Source organism: Sphaeramia orbicularis, chromosome 14 (assembly GCF_902148855.1).
Source record: "Sphaeramia orbicularis chromosome 14, fSphaOr1.1, whole genome shotgun sequence".
NCBI classification, from domain to species: Eukaryota; Metazoa; Chordata; class Actinopteri; order Kurtiformes; family Apogonidae; genus Sphaeramia; species Sphaeramia orbicularis.
Genome location: NC_043970.1, coordinates 33,805,329 through 33,820,975, shown reverse-complemented (window position 1 = coordinate 33,820,975; position 15,647 = coordinate 33,805,329). Strand labels below are relative to the sequence as shown.

The 15,647-nt window shown below is 37.9% G+C and overlaps 1 pseudogene; it reads left to right on the top strand.

Annotated features, from left to right (window-relative positions):
* Positions 1-14,183, top strand: part of LOC115432595 (coronin-6-like) — a 16,336-nt pseudogene extending 2,153 nt beyond the window's left edge.
* Positions 14,184-15,647: the final 1,464 nt, after the last annotated feature.

The following is a 15,647-nucleotide window of genomic DNA, read 5'->3' as shown; positions in this document are numbered from 1 at the left end:
GGGGGCGCTGTCAGCAGAACAGCTCATGCAGCGACACACAGATGGAGAGAGAGAGACGGAGAACAGCTGACTGACAGTGTTTCAAACTACAGTGGGAACAAATGGAAGTTATGGCGTAGTGCGGTAATGTGACTTTTATTTGATTCTATTTGACACTAGTCTGTTGTCTGTAAACACTGGCTGGCTGCAGGTTTGGAACACTTCTGCTGTAGTGACTGGTTCTGCAGCATTTTTTGTTTGCAGATGTTTTCTTGGTTGAATCAATTTGTGCTTTGGATTGTTCTTTATTTGCAGAGTATTTGGTGATTATGTATTTGTTTTTGTTTCTTGCAGTGCATTTTTTCATTTGTACCACCTTCCTTGTTTTGTGCCTTGTTTAAACTTGAGTTTGAGTTTGTGAATTTACATCGTTTCTGTACTTGCTGCTGTTTTCTCAACTGAGGCGCTTTGGGCCATTGGATGTGTTTGGCCCTTGTCGGCCACCGTAGTTAATGATATCTTTTTGCTGAAAAAGTTCATTTTCTTAAGTTTTCAGTGTTTTTGTGATGGATAAACCGTCAACTTTAATCTGAGTTTATATGAACATCTACGTGATCAGTGTTAAATATAGAAAATACTTGATGTTCACTGAAAAAACGCAAAATACAGAGAGGATCATAATAAATGGTGATAAATCACACAAAAATGCTTTGGAACAGCCATAAAAGTAGCACTGGGTCTTTATGGTTACGTCGTTGAAAACATGTTTAGATAATATGTAAATGTTGGAAAAAATTCTCAAATGACAATAGTTGGATTTACAAAACCAGCTGCACTTTACACACGTTGAGTGAAAACAGTGTATTCTTTGGTTCTCAGTGACATTTCAGTTTTGATGTTTTATTTTGACAGGTTTCACACTCTGGATTCAGTCCCTTTTTACTGTCAGTGTGTATTTATTTAACACACTCAGGGTGATGTTTGCACCATATTCAGCATATAAATATCTGTCAGTCAAATGTTTGCTTTGCCATAGTGACACATCTGTCAAAATAAGAGTCCAACATCTGATCTCATAATTAAAGCAACAAAAAAGCCATTTTTTTTTAAATTACGCACTTTGCAAACCATTTTGAAAAAGTCTGTACCCCCTTTTGGTGATGAACTACTTATTGACACAGCTGATATATTCAGTCTACACCACCACCAGGGGCCATCAGTGACCACCTGGAGTCTTCAAAAAATATTACACACCTCAGTAAAGCCTTATAAAACATCCAAACCTCTATAGATCAGATGCAAAACCCAGTCCAAAATGATAAGTTTGTGTAGCTGGTGTGCGTGACTGTAGACTGATGATAATCATCCAAAGTACATCAGTCCTTGTAAATGATCAAATGCACTATAGAAACATGAACATGAAGACTTATGGGAGGATGTTTCTGAAGTGCTTTGATCATTTACAAGAATGGAGGAGAGCTGAGATGATGAAACCAACAGTCTATGTTCAAGTATATGAGCTCCTACACAGAATTATGTTGACCTGAATGTGTCTGAATACTGAGGACACTTTAACCAGAACTTCTACAAGTACCAGTTATCTTCCGTCTTGAAAAGCATATATAGATCTTCACATGTCTCACTTCAGCCACGGTTTTTGTTAACGTGAGGATGCATTTTGATACTTGCCCCTCATCCTTCTTCAAATCATCCATGGACTAACATTTTATCACCCCGCCCCCTGAAGGGAAGGCAAAGGGTTTTTGGTTCGGTTTGTTTGTGTTTTTCTTACTCTAGCAGCAAAACTATTGGTTGAATTCATACCAGATTGGGTTTATAGATTGCCAGTGACCCAGAATATATGTGATTACATTATGGGAAAAGTAGGTCAAAGTTCAAGTTTTTTATGAATTTTTAAAATCTTTTTACCCCATTTACTTATTGGGCAAAATTTCAAATCGCTATAAAAAGTCAGTTTTAACTCTATGTACTTAAAGTGTTGCAGAGCTATAGAGATTAATTTTATGCATCACTCTGCAGAATGTCTAAGTGGTAGCTTCTTTTTGAAATTTTTTGTTCAATTTTTAAATCTTTTTCTTTTCCCATTTACTTATAATGGGCAAAATTTCAAATGTCTATAAAACATCAGTTTTGTTTACTTCAAACTTGGCACTATATAATTTTTACATTTAGTAAATATTGAAGATGGATGAAAGAGTGGATCGCTGCCAAAATAAGCTTCAACATGTGCATGGGGCGGGGTTTGTTGTGCCTGGCACCACTTGTTTGATCTTATTTCATTGTTTTCCCAGTGAACATTTACTTGTTTTCTTCCTCTCTTTTCTTTGCATTTGTAATGTTTTCATTTTAAGATTTGTTTTACAGCTTTTATCTTATATTGAAATATCTAACTTGTACCAAGTGAGCCATATATTAAATGTAATGCAAAGACATAATTCAGGACTCATTAGAAGTAATATATTGAGTCCAGACATTTAGTCGCAGGCCTGTTCCCAGTCTGTTTATACTGGTGCCTGTACAAGGCAACTGATCACATATACAGTGTAAAAAACATCCCCATCTTCATGGGTATATGTAAATATAATATGGATAGTTATAGGATCTTATTAGCACAACAAACACACAGAGGCTGGTGGATTGATGTTCGAAAGGACATCTGACAAAGTTAGGCAATACTTTGAGACAGTCATTACATAAAACAAACTTGAAGTGTAGCATGCAGATCCTACATGCAAGTCACTGAAGTGCTTACAGGTGCACAAGAGACCTCCAGATACGCATACGAACACTTGTCATGAGAAACAGTGGACAATATAGCTGAGATAACAGATTGTGTCTCTGCATCTGTGTTTGCAGACAGTCGTGTGGATAAATTACCCGCTGGTGATCGGCCACTCCGGACCTGTCCTTGACATCGACTGGTGTCCCCATGACGACAACATCCTGGCCAGCTGCTCAGAGGACTGCACTGCGATGGTAATGACAGTGGAAAAAGTGTTTGTGAAAAGGAACAAAAACAAAAAACATAGAGTTGGTAAAAGTTTAAAATAGATGTAGAGGAGTTTTGTTTTTCAGTGACTCATAACAGTCACAGTGTGAGTTTGTGTCGTCTGTTTATTCGTCTGCCAGTGTTTCTACCTGCACTGCTTCATCTATCTTTTTTCAACCTGTTATTTTTCCTTGACCATTTGACGGTATTTTGAGTCCAACCTGTTCTTGTGTTGTTAAGAGTTAGATGAATGGTAGTTATAGAACCTCTGTTTTTTGTTTGTATGCCAGAGATCTGACCTCTGGTTATTTCCTTTAAATCCTGCATTTTGGTGTTATTTTATTGCAGAGATACATCTTACCCAGACCTTGGACATTTTCTATTTAATAGCACTTTTCTTTTCAGTTTGATATCCATCAAGCATCCTTTCATTAGAGCTGAATGTAGCTTAGGCTGACTGGTGCATAGGTATGTAGTCTATAACACAGATTAACAAGAGTATGAAAAAACAGCATGCCACAATAGATAAAACATTATTCTATGGTGAATCTTGTAGTCGTCTCATACTCACATGAAAATTTTGTTATGATCATGTCACTTTACAAACTGTATCGTGACACCATTTTAATTTTCAGTGCCTTCATTCACTTGGAGAGCAGGTCATTGCTCTGTAGCCATGACTTTTGGAGTATAAAGGAAAGAAAACAGTTCATAATGAATAAAGTATGAACACCTTGTTTGGATTCTGGACTGAGATAAAAGCAACTTTAGCTGTTCTGCTGGTCTCTGCAGTTCATGACTGAGTTCAATCAGCAGGGTCACTGTGATATCTGGACCAGTTCAGTCAGTTATGTCAGTCTCTGTTGAGTTGTTTTGTTTGTTTGTTTTGTTTTGTTTTTTAAAAATACAAACATTATCTACAACAAGACAAGACCTCAAATACATGGAAGAAGCCAATGCTGACTGAAAATGTGGGGCTGCAGCTAGAGTTTTTACACCTGCCATTTGTACCTATTACGGTAACTTAATGTCAAATTAACCCTGAAACTAAAACTATCTAATAGTTAACTATTTACCTATAGAAAGTAGAAATGAATAAAATAGTCAAAGTTAATTTCCATGTCTTTACTATGTTTAAAACATTTATTGTGAACAGAAATTGAATCACACATCCTCAGTTCTTGTCACAAGAGATTACAAGAGATGACAGGGAGTTAAATTATAGCCTTTCCATTGGTTGTATCTGATAGTAGAGCCTCAACCCCATGCCAGGTCATTGTATTATGTCAAGGCCAAATGTTTTGACAGTGACACAAATGGACGTTTGCATACACATGATTTATTTGCCATTAAGACTAATTGAATCTAAAAAAAATTTGTAATGGTTATTCATGTATGTCAGGAAAAAAAAATCGAAAAAAAAAAAAAGCTCGCGAAATAAAATGTGTGTCACTGCCAAAACAACGCAGAAGGTAGCCTGTTGCTCTTGGTAGTGATTGTGTGTCTCAGTGGATGGATGAGACACAAGTTGAACATTTTCACAAGTTGACCGAGAGATAAAGTTAGGGATCAAATACAGCCTTACTGCATCATTGTTTTGTACTGTATGAGTGCACGGTACGTATGGTAGGTCAGCATATCTTTTTTTTGTTTGTGTAACACGTCTGTTAGCTGAACATGTGTCAGAGGACAGATTTTCTCACACTTGTTCACAACGATGTTGCAGGAATCTTTGCATAATCGAATGACTGAAATGCTGCTTCTCCAATGGCAACAGCTGCTGGGATGCTGTTGGAGGGCTGCATATTTGCCTGTGTGTGTGTGTGTGCTTTGATTGTGTGCGTTAAGTCAGTGGCCGGTCCACCGCACAGTCGACGGTTGCAGCTGTCCAGTCTCAGAGCTACAGAAAGGCCATAACCGTGATGTCATTCTCTTCATTTCACAGAGAAGGATCATTGTATCATCTGAAAGGGATCATTAGAGTGTGTGTGTGTGTGTGTGTGTGTGTGTGGTGGGGGGGGGGGGGGGGGGGGGGGGGGGGGGGGGGGGGGGGGGGGGGGGGGGGGGGGGGGGGGGGGGGGGGGGGGGGGGGGGGGGGGGGGGGGGGGGGGGGGGGGGCAACAGGGACAGAGCAGTGTGAGTGTGTGTTTATGTGAATCAGCTCATCACCCTCTGTGTGCTGTGACTAAAAACACTAAAGTCACTTTCTGACTGTGATAGTGACGCTGATGAGACATCATTGATCAGATTTGTCATCTTTATTTTTTTTCTCCTTATAAAAAAAGGACATTGGACACATTTAGCACATTTTCAAGTCAACTCGTACCTCCTGACAGTATGCATTTTCATTACATGGTTAAGTTATATTCAGTTTGTGGAATTCTAGCCTATTGTCACTACTTTATAGTGGCTGAGAGGCACAGAGGGGATGTCATCTACAATGTTTCATGAGAATTTAACAACAAATGGAAGATTTTGTATCATATATACAATGAAATTAACTGAGGATGCCTTGTTAAGGCTGATTATGTTGTGTATTAGATGGAAAAAATATATGTTATTACTTAAACTTAAAAATTTGACATTAATCAAACACCAAATAATTAGTCAGATTTTTAGTGTCCAGTGATGCAGAGGGACGTTGGTGTCCTAACCTCAGTATTTTTAATTTCAGTGTCTCAAAACCCCAGAGAGGATAGAGAATAAATGAGTTGAGGTATAAAAAGTTTCTATAGTGAGTTTGTGTTCATTTTGTAATAACAGACTGGTGTGGACGCTGTCATGTTGGGTGATCAGTTGTCACCTCAGCAAAACGCATCAGAGATGTGTGTTTGGAACTGCAGTCTTTGCTCCAGTAAATTATGAACTGATTAAAATTAAATCTGTGACAGTGTGTTGAGTTTAGCAGTAGAGTGAAACATACAGTATGTGCTTGTAGATGTACAGATGCACTCAGTAAGGCCTATGCAGAGCAGAACAGAAAGGAACACATTTCTATCACTTCATCAAATTGCATGTTTAGCAATCTAACCATTTCTTTGCTATATTTTAGATGTTTGCAGTAGATGCAATAGTGTAGTCCAGTATAGTGGTGTAGTAGGTATACGCCGTATACCTACTTATTTTTCAGTCAGCATTGTGTATACCCACTTCTAAATCCCCCCATGTGCACCATTCAGTAATATCTATGAGTCAAGTTGCCCATGGTTTCCCCTAGGATGGTGAAGCCATGACCCGCCCTACTCTGCCTCTAATTGGCTAGTACTCGGCACTTTCACTGATTGAGGAGTGATCAGAGGTAGAGCCAATCAGAGGTAGAGTAGGGCGGGTCGTGTCAAGGAAAATATTGCCAACTAGACTAGTGCTGGCCACCTCAGGAACCTGATTGGACACCTCAGGTGCAAGTGCCACCCCAGTTGATTGACAGGTCACTGCACGTCTCGTTGAAGGATGTGCGATTGTTATCTTTTCATCAGGGTTTGTTTGTCTGTCTGTTAGCAAGATAACTCAAAAAGTTATGGATGGATTTTGATGAAATTTTCAGGAAATGTTGATACTGGCACAAGGAACAAATGATTAAATTTTGGTGGTGATCAGGGGGACTGATCTGATTTGGCAGAGGTCTAGTTTTCTAGTTGGAAATGTGAAGGAGAAGGCAGAGAAAACGTCTTTCAAATGAGTGACACATATCGAGAGAACCTACTTTCATGGAATACATAATTCTGTGATAAGTTTTAAGGTGGTTTCCAAATGAGTCACTGTTTTTAACTACTGGTCATATGACTGCAGAGTTAGAGAAGAGATTTTGTTACTAGTAGTTCAACTATGTGAGTAGGCTAACGTTATGAAAGGCTAACGTTATCCTATGTTTGCCTCATGTTGAATACATTTACATTCATGCAGCTGCTTGTGTGACCAGTAATACCTACAAACTGTTCCTGATCAAGTCATGATCATTTTATAATAGTGAACAAATACTACTGATGGATTTTTGGGTAAATTAAATAGAGTAGGCTTATATGTCACTGTTTCTAAAACAGGGCGTTTTTCTGGACTCCTTTTAAAATAAAAAAATAAAATAAAAAAGGCAACAATTGAGAGTATACCCTCATCTCCAGGACCACTACACCACTGAGTAGATGTTTGTAGAAATTAAAAGGTGAAACTTAACAGCAAACTGTATTATGTAGTTGGTCCATCCCAAACCACTGACAGTGTCTCAGACTGAAAATAACCTTACAGGACCATTGTACAATTACACTAAATTCATTCATTGTAGCATAATATCTTGGTTTTACTTATATTTTTTGGCGGGTTATGTTTCCAGGTTTGGCAGATCCCGGATAATTCACTGACCCGCCCCATCTCAGAGCCTATTGTAGTCCTGGAGGGTCACTCCAAACGGGTCGGGATCGTCAGCTGGCACCCGACTGCACGCAACATACTCCTCACTGCGGGTAAAACCCCCACACAAGAAGACACTGTAATGTTTAATTCCATGAGACCTTTCTTTTACATGTTATGTAACAGGGATATGTGTGTTGATAAATGAATGCTGATGGAAAATCTAGATTGAGCCATGTTTGTTTTCCCTCCCTGACCCCCCCCCCAGGCAGTGATAATCTAGTCATCATCTGGAACGTGGGGACAGGTGAGCCCCTCATCTCCATGGACGACCACCCAGACCTCATCTATAGCATCAGCTGGAACCGAAACGGCAGCTTGTTTGCACCACCTGTAAGGACCGACGTCTGCGTGTCTGTGACCCCAGAAAGAGGGAGGTAGTGGCGGTGAGTGGGTAAAAAACAGACACAGTTCATACTATATGATATACAGTGTATCATGATAGACCCTAATACATTAATGTGGTGAGTAAAAGTAAGTTAAGGTCCAGCATCTTCTTATGATGCTTAGGGATTCATTACCTCCGCCAAGGAGGTTATGTTTTTGCCAGGGTTTGTTTGTTTGTTTGTCTGTCCATTAGTGTGCAACATAACTCAAAAAGTTATGGACAGATTTTGATGAAATTTTCAGGGTTTGTTGGAAATGGGATAAGGAAGAAATGATTAAATTTTGGTGGTGATCGGGGGTGGGGGGCTGATCAGTAGCCCCCCCATGGGCTTCCCCACCCCCGATCACCACCAAAATTTAATCATTTCTTCCTTATCCCATTTCCAACAAACCCTGAAAATTTCATCAAAATCTGTCTATAACTTTTGAGTTATGTTGCACACTAACGGACAGCAAACAAACAAACAAACCCTGGCAAAAACATAACCTCCTTGGCGTGGGGGAGCCCACGGGGGGGGCCACTGATCAACCTTGGCGGAGGTCTGCGCTCTCCGAGTGCTTTTCTAGTATTAATTAATGTGTTTGGTAGATTTTACTGTAGCACTTATTTATTTTACTTAAGCCTGTTTTCAACTTTTTCTACTGAATACAAGAGAATTTTACAGACTTTCAAGATAAATAATATTGACTTGAAGAACTCAACCCGAAAAAAACATTTAATCCTTCACTTTGTCATAAACATCCAAATTCAGTACAATTTAACAAACACAAATAGAATAGGAATAGAGGTATGAAGCTGCAAGAAATCTCATATTCGTACTGTAAATTTATAATTTGGATAGTACTTCAGTCAAAGTACTTACTTAAATGGGAAAAAGTATAAGAATGAAAATCAGCTGTAATAAATAAAACAAGTGGTGCTGGGCACAACAAACCCCGCCCCTTGCATGTATTGTATCTTATTTTGGCATTAATCCAGCTGATGTCATCATATCTATGCGTGTGCTGATGTCAACATATTAATTGCCTTTTTATATGTGCCACATTTGAAGTAAATTGAAACAAAACTTATGTTTTATAGACATTTGAAATTTCACCCATTATAAGTAAATGGGTAAAAAATGATTTTAAAAATTCATGAAAAATTTTAACTTAGACTTACTTTTCCCAAAATGTAACCACATCTATTCTTGGTCACTGGCAATCTATAAACCGAATTTGGTATTAATTCAACCAACAGTTCTGCTGCTAGAGTGTTAACAAACAAACAGATCGAACCAAAACAATACCCCTTGCCTCCCTTTGGGGGGGCGGGGTAATAAAAATATGATTATAGTATAGATCCAACATAATCATTACTAGAAGATGGATACTTGATGTAAAAGCAGAAGTGAAGTGTAATGCTTTCTTTGAAATTTTGATGTAAACTTGCACACTATTTTCAACAGATAACATGTACATATTAACATTATCAATCCCTAATAGAGATTAGGCTGAAGTTCATATGTCCTCCAGCTCAAGAAATACAATTAAATAAGATAAAGAATACTAGATTTTATGCTACTGTATACTTTTAACTTCACTGCATGTATAATATTTTACAGCTAGAGTTATTTATTAATTTACAGATTAAAATTAATATGAAAAACATAATGATGTGTGTCACACTCTTCCAGATTTACTTTGAATATTAAACAAGTTATAAAATCCACAGCAACATGTTAAAATAATACTTGCATATTAAGACACAGGTTACTTCAGGTCGACCGTTCTCTGAGATGAGATCCCCGAACATCTAACCTTGAGCTGTTTTTGTGATGTGACGTCTTTCTGCTGACCAACAGGAACGTCTGGCTCCTCATGAGGGGATCCGACCGATGAGAGCCATCTTCACCAGAGACGGAAACATCTTCACCACAGGATTCACTAGAATGAGTCAGAGAGAACTGGGGCTCTGGGACCCGGTACGAGACTTACTCTAACAGGTTCTCATAGCAAACAGGACACAAATACTGTACATATTTGTGTCAACTTTTTAAAAATGTCATTATCTCCATTGTCCACAGACAAATTTTGAGGAGCCTATTGCACTGTTGGAGCTCGACACAAGTAATGGAGTGTTGTTACCATATTATGATGCAGATGCAAACATGGTCTACCTCTGTGGAAAGGTACCACATCACTGCAACATGTTATTTATGTTTGGTTTCCTGTCTCCATTTCTTTTCAAACAAAAGTGTGTGCATCCAGTGTTTCCAACCTTTAATAATAACACGGTCCCGTGTTGTTTTGGTGCTCTACGTGACTTTTTGTGTGTATTTTAGGGAGATAGCAGTATTCGTTACTTTGAAATCACGGAGGAGCCGCCGTACGTCCACTACCTCAGCACCTTCAGCAGTAAGGAACCACAGAGAGGGATGGGCTTCATGCCAAAGAGAGGTGTGGACGTCACCAAGTGTGAGATCGCCAGGTAAAGCATGGACCAGACTTCTGTCACTACTGACTCCAATGTGTTTATCGATCCTTAATACAAGTAGGAGGACTTCATAGACAAATGTAAAAAAACTGGGAAACATTCTATTTGGATAGTTCAGAGAGTATATCTGTCCTCCAACAGCTGTTCAATATTTGATATGTAATTTTAACCCATAAAGACCCAAACAGCCACTGACGACCTAAACCATCTACTGATGTAAACTGTTTAACCCTTTCATGCATCACGGTCACTACAGTGGACAGTTATTCTACAGCTGTTCTCTTGTATTTTCATGGGTTTTGTTGTTTTAGTTCCATATCAGCCACTTATGCATCATCTCATACACTGCAATTCATACCGTTACTATAACTTTGCTGTTCTTGATAAACCTGATCTGCAGTAACATGTTTGAGTGTAAATCAATTGTTAGTTGTTAGACTGCAATTACCATTTTTTTTTTTTTTTTTTTTTTTAAACAAAAAGGTTTTTTTTGCATATTACCTCCATGAAGTGAGTAATAACTAGTATTAGAATATGTTAAAATGTGAGAAAACATCACATTAGCAGCAGTTAACAATGTTTTAATTTCATTCTTTTCATATCACTTTCTGCTATTGGGTCAAAACACGGTATTCAAAATCTCTCTGATGGGACATTTTAGAGACAATTTGACAGATTAGTGTTGCTAAATGACCCACATCTTTGCTTTTAGATTAATTTTGCTTTAGTGGGACCATAACGGATTATCCAAAACAAGGAGCCACTTTATACTGACAGAAATGTTGGAATGGCAATCAATTAAAGTTCGCTCTCTGACGGGACATTACTGTGCTTTGACCTTATGGGGTTTTAAATATATCTTTCTTTGCTTCAAAAATTAAATGCATGGTGTAGCTGAATGGACATTTTTGTAACTACATGACAAAAAAAAAAAAAAACTCGATCACGTTGTTTTTTTCATGTCTAAGGAGGAATAAAAACACTCTAGACAAAAAATCTTGACGAAGGTTCTCATAATTCATGCATGAAAGGGTTAATACCTGTTGATACACTAATCCTGTCGATACATGTAAATAATTGTGTAAAATGCAGTTTGTCATCTTTTCATGGTCATCAAATATGACTCATTTGGACGTTCAGAGGCTAAACACAGTCATTCTCTACAACATTGATTCACCGGTGAAATCCATGGAGTTTGACAAATGATAGTGGATGGGGACACTTGTTCTGACGTTCAGTTAATGATATATTTTGCTAAAAAGTCACTTTTTTCTTCAGTTTTCTCTGTTTTAATATGATAACCTTTGGAATTACTATGAGCTTTTATGAACATCTACACAATCAGTAAGTTAAATCCTACTATATAATGCACGTTTCGGCCCCACCCCGTGTACGTCCCATCAATGTCCCTCCCTCCGATCGTTGTTGCAACACGGGACACAAGAGGGTGTTTGGGTGCAATGCCACTGTTGCACCACAGGAGGGCATTTTAGCTACAGGTACAATGCCACTAGTAGAGGAAAAAACATGATTTCTACTGAAAAAAAAAATCAAAATAAAGAGGATAGTATTACAATAAATGGTGATAAATCACTTAAAAAAGGTTAAATATAGAAAAAAAAAATCATTTGGGAACTGACACAAAAGCACCACTGGGTCTTTAGGGTTAAGAAGAAAGGATTTATAAAAACTGACTAAAATGTCAAATTTTTCTCATATATCATGCATGAAAGGGTGAAAAAGACAAAGATATTCAACAGATTATCTCTGAATAGAAGAGACAGACTGATCAGTCAGTTCATGTGATTTGCCAGTCAGTCTGTATTGTTTTGGAAACTATTATCCCAACTCCAAAGAGAATAACAACTACATATGAATATATTACACATTTGTAAGTTAAATACTTTGTTTTTAATGTTCAGGGATCCAGATTTATTTATTACTATTTGATTTGTCCATTTTCTGCTGAAGTTAGAGATACTAACAAGTTAAAGATTTTTCAGCTGCACTACTGGTATTACATAATTAATAATTCATTGACTTTTTCCTGCCACAAACTATTGGTATTCTATTGGTTTTTAAAAATGCATTATCAGTCGACCCGTGACAGTTCTTCAGAAAACATGAAGGGTCAAAACACAGTATTCAAAATCTCTCTGATGGGACATTTTAGAGACAATTAGACAGATTAGTGTTGCTAAATGACCCACATTTTTACTTTTAAATTAATTTTTGCTTTAGTTGGACCATAAGGGATTATCCAAAACAAGGAGCTACTTTATATTGAAATAAATGTTGGAATGGCAATCAATTAAAGTTCGCTCCCTGATCTGACATTACTGTGTTTTGACCCTGAAACAGCTGATTTGTTGAGTCCCAGCCATTGTCATATACTCTAAACTCTGCTGGGTGGACTATCCAAATACCAGCAACTGACGGGTTTGTTCTTCTTAGGTTATTCAAGCTCCATGATAAGAAGTGTGAACCCATCACAATGACAGTGCCACGAAAAGTAAGAACCACCGCCCATCTAAACGTTCCTTCAACACATTCCTCAGGGCAATAACTGTTTGAAACTTTTCTCTTCCGTTCAACCCATTTGAAAGAAACCTGTAACTGCGGAAATTTCTGTGTTTTTCCCCTCACACAGTCAGACCTGTTCCAGGACGACCTGTACCCAGACACAGCGGGGCCTGAGCCCGCCATGGAGCCCGAAGAGTGGCTGGATGGCCGGGATGAAGACCCGATTCTGATCTCCATGAAGGAGGGCTACATGCCGCCGAAGAGCCGAGAGCTCAAAGTGGCAAAGAAGAACGTCCTGGAGTCCAGACCCACCACCCGGCGTAGCATGTCCACCTGCGACACCAATAGTCTGCCGGTAAGTTGTGTGTATTTTTACCTTTCTCACTTTCATATTCATACTTTGTAGCTTTGAACCCTTTAATCTGAATGCTACACTGTCTTTGTTAAACCCCTTTCTGTTCAGCTCTTTTCTATTTGTAGCTGCTCTCATCTTTTTTACATCTCCCTCTTTACTTCTGTTTCCTGTAGCTTACTGTCCTTGACCTATTTTTCTGTTTTCTCCTTTTCCTCATCTTATTTATTCCCCTTCCTTGTACGACATTTCCTCCCTTTTCTTCTTTTTTTCCTCCCTCTCTATCCACTCTTTTCCCCTCTCCCGTTCAGCCTCAGCTGCTTGAGAGGTTGCTGGAGGAGATTCAGAATCTGAAGGCCACAGTTTTGTCTCAGGAGAAGAGAATCTGTGACCTGGAGAATAAGCTTTCCCAGTACACCAATGGCACAGCCTAATGTGCAGATAAACACACCCTCTGAAGAACTGGTCTGAATGTCAGATTATTATTAACAAACGTTTCCCTTGCATAGACAAGGACTTGCTCTCCCTCATCAACAGGAGCTTTATGTAAGATTATGAATGTGCAAAATGTAGAATCATACTGTGACTGATGCAATTTGATTAAAGGTGGGTTCAAAACAAACTCTACACCCACATCAGTGTAACTGCCTTTTGGTTGGTTCTATATTATGCATTTCTGCATTAACGCTGTGGAAAAAGTGTGGATCTATTCACACCTTGACAGTGATTTTTAAAGGATGAGAGGAGTGTGAAAGTGATGGTGAAGGAGTGAGGGGATGTACATTTGAAGGACATGTGCATGTTGGGAGGAAAAGCCCACAGCATTATCGCCTTTTGATATTATTGGGAAAAAAACTCAAACTAAAATGCCAAAAAAAGACCTCTAGTACTTAAAATACAACAATTACAAATTTGGAAAAATGCACAAACACATATTTGCCCTGTCTCCCACACGACATATCACCACCGACCAGTTTATTTAGATAAGTCTCTGAAAACTTTTCAAAGTGTAAATAGTGAAAAAGGAGGTGGGAGGAAAAACTGTTGAACTTGTAGCAAAATTGTTAAAAGCAAAACGTTTTGTGTTCTGTAAAGGATTATACATTACACACATTGACAACAATAAAAAAGTGTTTTTTAAAAATGTCTGTCTCTGTTAACTGATGTCACAGCATTACTCTGACTACACTGATCTGCAAGTAGAATACCTCCTGAAAAGAGTCGTGGAACTTTACCAAATTGGAGTCACTAATGAAAAAAAAAAAAAAAAGTTTGTTGGATGTAGTTTCCATGATATAAGATATAGTTCAGGGGTGTCAAACTCACTTCAGTACAGGGGCCACATCCTTCCAATATGATCTGAAGTGGGCCGGACCAGTAAATTAATAACATAATAATGTATAAATAATGCCAACTCCAAACATTTCAATGTGTTTTATAATGAAAAAAGTAAAATTACATTATAGAAATGTTTACATCTATAAACTGTCCTTTTAAAAACATGAACAACCATGAAAAAACTGAAATTTATTAAGAAAAATGAGTGCAATTTTAATTATATTTTGCCACTGCTTATTATTTGTAAAAGTGCATTACAACTTACAGATCATGATGGATCTGCAAATTTACAAAATGTTTTAGTAACTGGCAGAATATTAGTAAAATTGCACTTACTTCTCTTAGGACATTTCTAGTTTTCATATTTTTCGTGAAAGGCTAGTTTGTAAATGTACAGAGTTTCATGTAATTTAACTTTTTACACTTAAACAAAGGAAAAATTTGGAATTGTCATTATTTTTAGGTTTTTATGGTAGTATTTTACTGATCTGACCCACTTGAGACTAAAGTAGGGCTTTATACGGCCCTTAAAGCAAAAGGATTGACTGTTAATATTCAGTGTAATCTTTACATTTTACAAATTCATCCTACGGGGCCGGATTTGACCCTTTGGCAAGTCGGATTTGGCCCCCGGGCCGCATGTTTGACACCTGTGATATAGTTGGTCAAAATGTGAAATTCTGAGGATGGGTTCTACTCAAAAGGAATATTTATGTCAGAGCCACCAGATCTACTTCGAAACACTGTCTGTACATTACAATACATTCACTTCACAGGTTCTTTGTACTGGAACATTTATCAACCTATTGTATAAATGTACAGAAACTAATATGTGTAGTAACACTTCATCATACACTGAAAACATCAGCTAACCAGCACATTTTGTCATTTCACACCAATTCAGATCTACCAATACATGTAGATTACAGCAGTTACATCAGTTTGTGATGAGTTCGTTGGGTTTGAGTTGACACCTATGTATATTTTGGGTCTTGAGTTGAAAGAGTTTGGGAACTGCTGATCTCAAACACCTCAGAAATATCCAAACCTGTCCAAAATGAACAAATAGTGCATAGTCATGGTTTGTTTATATACTTACCTCACCAATGGATGAATAAAAATGAACCAAAAAAGTAACAACCCAAAATATTTCTGGGAATATTTAACATTTTAATACC